This window comes from Heterodontus francisci, unplaced genomic scaffold (assembly GCF_036365525.1).
Source record: "Heterodontus francisci isolate sHetFra1 unplaced genomic scaffold, sHetFra1.hap1 HAP1_SCAFFOLD_1848, whole genome shotgun sequence".
Classification (NCBI taxonomy): domain Eukaryota; kingdom Metazoa; phylum Chordata; class Chondrichthyes; order Heterodontiformes; family Heterodontidae; genus Heterodontus; species Heterodontus francisci.
In genome coordinates this window covers 507-7,907 of record NW_027141096.1, presented here as the reverse complement: position 1 = coordinate 7,907, position 7,401 = coordinate 507, and positions in this window count along the sequence as shown.

The following is a 7,401-nucleotide window of genomic DNA, read 5'->3' as shown; positions in this document are numbered from 1 at the left end:
TCATGGAAGCGGAGACAATCAGTGATTTCAAAAGGAATATGCAAAATAAAATGCATGAATTTCTGTACTTGGAATGTGCGCACCCTTATAGACAACAGTAAATGTCCTGAAAGGAGAGCCATCATCGTTTTTCGGGAACTTGTGTGAAATAACATCCATGTTGCAGCTTTCAGTGAAACGTGACTCCCCGTGGAAGGCCAGTTTAGAAAAGAAGGAGGAGGATGCACTTTCTTCTGGATGGGGAAACCAGAGGAGAATCGCCGTATCCGTGGAGTTGGGTTCGCCATCAAAAATAGAATCACAGATATACTTACAGAATCTCGGTGGGCCGAAGAGCCTGTTCGGTACTGTATCTCTCAATGACTCTAACTTCCAATTGATATTAACGAACAGCCCATGACCCTGTGCCTTCAACTCAGTGGCAACCAATGGGCTACAATCATCATAGAAACAGAAATATAGAAAATAGGAGCAGGAGTAGGCCATTTGGCCCTTCGAGCCTGCTCCGCCATTCATTCTGATCATGGCTGATCATCCAACTCAGTAACCTGTTTCTGTTTTCGCCCCATACCCTTTGAACCCTTTAGACCCAAGAGCTATATCTAACTCCTTGAAAACACAATGTTTTGGCTTCAACTGCTTTCTGTGGTAATGAATTCCACAGGTTCACCACTCTCTGGGTGAAGAAATTTCTCCTCATCTCAGTCCCGACAGGTTTACCCTGTATCCTTAGACTATGACCCCTGGTTCTGGACTCCCCCACCATCGGGAACATCCTTCCTGCATCTACCCTGTCGTCCTGTTTGAATTTTATAGGTTTCTATGAGAACCCCCCTCTTCTGAACTCCAACGAATATAATCCTAACCGACTCAATCTCTCTTCATACGTCAGTCCCGCCATCCCAGGAATCAGTCTGGGAAACCTTCGCTGCACTCCCTCTATAGCAAGACCATCCTTCCTCAGATAAGGAGATAAATTTGATGGGAACTTGAAGGAAATAAACTTTCAGGGCTACGGGGATCAAGAAGGGGAGTGGGACTGACTGGATTGCACCCTGGAGAGCTGGCATAACTCAGTGGGCCGAATGGCCTACATCTATGCCATAAATGACTCGATGACTGTAATGGTGACTATGCAACAATTGGACTGTCATTAAAAGAAACCCATCTGGTTCACTAATGTCCTTTAGAGAAGAAAATCTGTCCTTACCCAGTCTGGCCTTCATGTGACTCCAGACCCAGACTCTGAAATGCCTAGCCAGCCACTCAGTTGTATTAAATCGCTAGAGAAAAGTCAAAGAAGAATAAAACAGGACAGAGCACCCGCATTGAGCTAGGGACTGGAAGCAACAAAGGCACGCTCTGTCCAGTCAACCCTACAAAGTCCTTACTAACGTCTGGGAAATTGTGCCAAAACTGGGAGAACTGTCTCACAGACTAACCAAGCAGCAGCCTGACATAGTCATATTCACCAAACCATACCTTGCAGCCAATGTCCCAGACTCCTCCATCACCATCCCTGGTATGCCATGTCCCACTGGCAGGACAGACCCGCTAGAAGTGATATACAGTTGGGAGGGAGTGGCCCTGGGAGTCCTCAATATTGACTCTGGACCCCATGAAGTCTAGTGCCATCAGGTCAAACATGGACAACAAAACCTTTGGCTGGTAACCACCTACTGCCCTCCCTCAGCTAATGAACCAGTACTTCTCCATGTTGAACACCACGTGATAGCAAGGGTGGAGAATATACTCTGGACTGGGGGGTTCAACGTCCATCATTAAGAGTGATTTGGTAGCATCACTACTGATTGAGTTGGCCGAGTCCTGAAGGGCAAAGCTGCCAGACTGGGCCTGCAGCAGGTGGTGAAAAAACCAACAAGAGGGAAAAACCCCACTTGACCTCACCATCAAGTTATTCATGACACAGAAAGAGGCCATTCAGCCAATCGGGCCCATGCTGGCTCTCCACGGAGCTATCGAATCAGTCCCACTTCCCCACTCAATCCCTCTAGCCCTGCAAGTCTATTTCCCTCAAGTGGCTGTCCAACTTCCTCTTGAAGTAATTGATTGTCTCTGCTTCCACCACCCTTGTGAGCAAAGTCATTACCACCTGCTGCGTAAAAAATGTTCTTCCTCGTATTCCCTCTGCATCTCTTGGCCAAATCCTTCAATCTGTGTCCTCTAGTCCTTGTACCATTAGTTAATGGAAACAGTTTTTCCTTGTCTAAATTATCTAAGCCTGTCATAATCTTGTACACTTGTATTAAATCTACCCTCAATCTTCTTTGTTCTAAGGAGAACAAACCAAGCTTGTCCTCACCATTCTACCTGTTGCAGATGCATCTGTCCATGACAGTATTCGTAGGAATGACCATTGCACAGTCCTTGTGGCGACCAAGTCCCATCTTCATTCTGAAGTTATCCTCAATAATGTTGTGTGCCACTACCACCGTGCTAAATGGGATGGATTCAGAACAGATCTAGCAGCGCAAAAGTAGGCATCCATGAGGTGCCTTGGGCCATCAGCAGCAGCAAAATTGTATTCAACCACAATCTGTAATCTCATGGTCTAGCATATCCCTCAGTCTACAATTACCATCAAGCCAGGGAACCAACCCTGGCTCAAGGGCTCTGCTGAGTAGTACCTTCCCATTAGAACTTGTCCTCGCATCCCAGGATGGCAGACTGGTTGTGGCTTTGCTCACAGCTTGTCCTTCCATCCAGACCGTCCCAGCCAAAACCTGCACGAGGTGTGCCTGCTACAATGATCTGGGTGGATCTAGAGGGACGAACCTAATAAAAACACATTTCAAGTCTTCAACGGTGAAACAGGTGGATAAATGAGGCACATGTACATCAACAGCTGTGAAGGCGATGAAGGCTGTAGTGGGAATGGCACTCACCAATCATCATGGCTTGCTTTGCCATTGGGTAAACATTGCCAACTCATCCAGATTGTGCAGTTGTCAACTGTGCACCAACTTCCTCACGTTAAGACACACATAATCCTCTGCTAGGGACACCGAAAAGCCCTACGGCGATGGAGGAGTGGTGTCGGAGATAGGGCTGTCAACCTGGAGGTCTCTAGTCACAAATCTGCATGTATGCGGTGGTTGCTTGTTGGTCACTGAGGTCTTGGAATTGGGACAGAAGTAGCTCTCTGGCAGCAGCATCCATGACTGAACAGTCCTTTTACGGGTCCCCTCTGCTCACCTCACTTGAGGAAGGGGCTAGAAAAGGTGCCGCAAACAAAGGCTGTCCCAAACTGTCCTGACCAGGAAATCACACCTGGTCGGTGCACCACCCTTGCATTTGAAAACACACACAAGCAATAAAATGCATGAATTTCTGTACTTGGAATGTGCGCACCCTAATAGACAACAGTGAATATCCTGAAAGGAGAACCATCATCGTTTCTCGGGAACTTGTGTGAAATAACATCCATGTTGCAGCTTTCAGTGAAACGTGACTCCCCGTGGAAGGCCAGCTTAGAAAGGAAGGAGGAGGATGCACTTTCTTCTGGAAGGGGAAACCAGAGGAGAATCGCCGTATCCGTGGAGTTGCGTTCGCCATCAAAAATAGAATCATAGATATACTTACAGAACTTACAGAATCTCGAAGGGCCGAAGAGCCTGTTCGGTACTGTATCTCTCGATGACTCGATGACTCTATGACTCTAACTTCCAATTGATATTAACGAACAGCCCATGACCCTACGCCTTCAACTCAGTGGCAACCAATGGGCTACAATCATCACAGAAACAGAAACATAGAAAATAAGAGCAGGAGTAGGCCATTCGGCCCACCAAGCCTGCTCCGCCATTCATTCTGATCATGGCTGATCATCCAACTCAAGAGCTATATCTAACTCCTTCTTGAAAACATACAATGTTTTGGCCTCAACTGCTTTCTGTGATAGTGAATTCCCCAGGCTCACCACTCTCTGGGTGAAGACATTTCTCCTCATCTCAGTCCTGAAAGGTTTACCCTGTATCCTTAGACTATGACCCCTGGTTCTGGACTCTCCCACCATTGGGAACATCCTTCCTGCATCTACCCTGTCAAGTGCTGTTAGAATCTTATAGGTTTCTATGAGATCCCCCCTCACTCTTCTGAACTACAGCGAATATAATCCTAACCGACTCAATCTCTCCTCATAGGTCAGTCCCGCCATCCCAGGAATCAGTCTGGTAAGCCGTCGCTGCACTACCTTGACAGCAAGAACATCCTTCCTCAGGTAAGGAGACCAAAACTGCACACAATATTCCAGCTGTGGCCTCACCAAGGCCCTGTATGATTGCAGCAAGCCATCCCAGCCCCTGTACTCGAATCCTCTTGCTATGAAGGCCAACATACCATTTGCCTTTTTTACCGCCTGTTGGACCTGCATGCTTAGCTTCAGCAACCGGTGTACGAGAACACCCAGGTCTCGTTGCATATTCCCCTCTCTCAGTTTATAGCCATTCAGATAATAATCTGCCTTCCTGTTTTTGCTATCAAAGTGGATAACCTCACATTTATTCACATTATACTGCATCTGTCATGGATTTGCCCACTCACTCAACTTGTCCAAATATCCCTGAAGCCTCTCTGCATCCTCCTCATATCTCACCCTCCCCATAACTCACCCTCCCACCCAGTTCTGTGTCATCTGCAAATTTGGAGATGTTACACTTAGATCCCTCATCTAAATCATTAATGTATATTGTGAATAGCTGGGGTCCTAGCACCAATCCCTGCGGTACCCCACTAGTCACTGCCTGCCATTCGGAAAAAGACCCATTTATCCCTACTCTTTGTTTCCTGTCTGCCAACCAATTTTCTATCCATCACAATACACTACCCCCAATCCCATGTGCTTTAATTTTATACGCTTATCTCTTATGTGGGACTTTGTCGAAAGCCTTCTGAAAGTCCAAATAAACCACATCCACTGGCTCCCCCTCATCAACTCTACTAGTTACATCCTAGAAGAATTCTAGTAGATTTGTCAAGCATGATTTCCCTTTTGTAAATCCATGCTGACTCTGTCTGATTCTACCACTGTTCTGCAAGTGCTCTGTTATAAAATCTTTGATAATGGACTCTAGAATTTTCCCCACTACCGATGTCAGACTGACTGGTCTATAATTCCCTGCTTTCGCTCTACCTCCCTTTTTAAATAGTGGGGTTACACTAGCTACACTCCAATCTGTAGGAACTGTTCTAGAGTCAATAGAATCTTGGAAGATGACCACCAATGCATCCACTATTTCTAGGGCCACTTCCTTAAGTGCTCTGGGATGTAGATTATCAGGCCCTGGGGATTTATCGGCCTTCAAGCCCATCAATTTCCCCAACACCATTTCTCTGCTAATACTGATTTCCTTTCTCTCACTAAACCCTGTGTACCCCAACCGTGCTAATGCTCCCACACTCGATTCTGCTGATGAAGCCAAAGAGCTCGTGTATGCAGATCTGGATTCTGTATTGGCAGCAATCCCAAAACAAGACAAACTGATTCTACTGGGAAATTCTAATGCCAGGGTTGAGCACAACTACACCATCTGGAAGGGCATCATCAAGAAAGGAGAAGTAGGGAATTCAAATGTCAACAGTCCTCTCCTCCTCACCAAGTGCACTGAATACAGACTCACCATCACAAACACACTCTTTCATCAGATAAATATAAGATAATGTGGAAACACCCCCTGATCCAAGCATTGGCACCTCCTGGTCTATCTCATTGTCCAAGACCGGGCTAGGAAGGATGTGCACATCAACTGAGCCATGCAAACGACTGCAGGACAGATGACAAACTTGTACGCTCCACAATGAGCATACACCTGCCACTCAAACACTGAAGATCCTCAAAGAAATCCAGGAGAAGACTTGACATCCACATTCTCCAGGATATGAAAAGAAGAAAACAATTTCAGGTGCAACTTTCTTCCCGTCTTGCTCTCACAAGTCCCAGTGATACCAGTATGGAAGCGCTTTGGGACAAAATCAAATCTGCGATCCAAGAGACATGCACTCAGACCATCGGGTTTGAATCTCGCAGGCACCAAGGATGGTTTGACGAGAATGATAAAGAAATGTGCTAAATTCTCGATAGGAAACACCAAGCCTTCATTATATGTCAAAATCACCCTACATCACAGCAGAAATGAGAAGAATACTTACTACTCAAACCTGAAGCTCAGAGAATGATACGTGTCATCAAGAATAAGTGGTGGGTAGAGAAGGGTAATGAAATCCACCGTTATGCAAACCTGCATGACATGCACAGCTTCTTCCAGACCACCAAGACCATCTATGCACCAAAAACAAATTGCCCCTCCCACCTCTGAGCTGAAGAAGGCATTACTCTTCTCAAAGATGAAGCAGCTATCTGAGACAGTTGAAAGGAGCACTACAGAACCTTTTCAATCAGAGTCAACAGTATCAGACAAAACCATCAAAACAATCCCTCGACAGCCTGAGAGTCATATTTGGGATATGTTGTCAACACTTGCTGAGATACAAAACTCTAACCAACAGATGAAGAATAACAAGGCATGTGGTCCGGACGACATTCCTGCAGAGATCTATAAAGCTGGTGGTCATGAACGCTCGCTCACACTCTCAGACCTTTATACAAATATCTGAGAAGAAGAGGTACTACCTCCTGACTTCCACAATGCCATCATTGTCTCACTTTTTAAGAGGGGGGATAAATCAATTTTTGGGAACTATAGAGGCGTTTCCCTTCTGTCCACAGTGGGGAAGATTCTCACACGAATCCTCCTCTACTGCCTCCTACCCGTCAGCGAAGACATAATTCCAGAGACCCAATGTAATTTCCAGCTATCCAGAGGAACCACACATATGATCTTTGTCACTCAACAAATCCATGAAAAGTGCCTGGAACAATGCAAAGAGCTCTACATGGCCTTTATTGATCTGTCAAAGGCCTTTGATTCCATCAACCACAAAGCTCTTTGGAAAGGGCTGCTGAGACTTGGATGACCAGAAAAATACGTTATTATCCTGCAACTCTTACAAGATGGTATGGCAGCAACTGTCCTTTGCAATGGATTGGAGACCAAGCCCTTTCATATCCGAACAGGTGTAAAGCAGGTCTGTATGATTGTGCCAACTCTTTTCACTATTTACCTCAGCCTGGTTATAGGACTCATTCATGACCAACTTCCACAAGGGATCATCATTGAGTTTCGACTGGATGGGAAGCTTTTCAACTTAACAGGCTGAGAGCCAAGACTAAAGTGACTCTCCAGCACAGTCACAACTTACAATGTGCCAACGACTGTGCAGTTGTGACACACACTGCAAATAACATTCAGACTACCCTCAACCTCTTCAACTCTGCATACAAAATGGTTGGTCTCTCATTCAACATCAGCAAGACCAAACTCC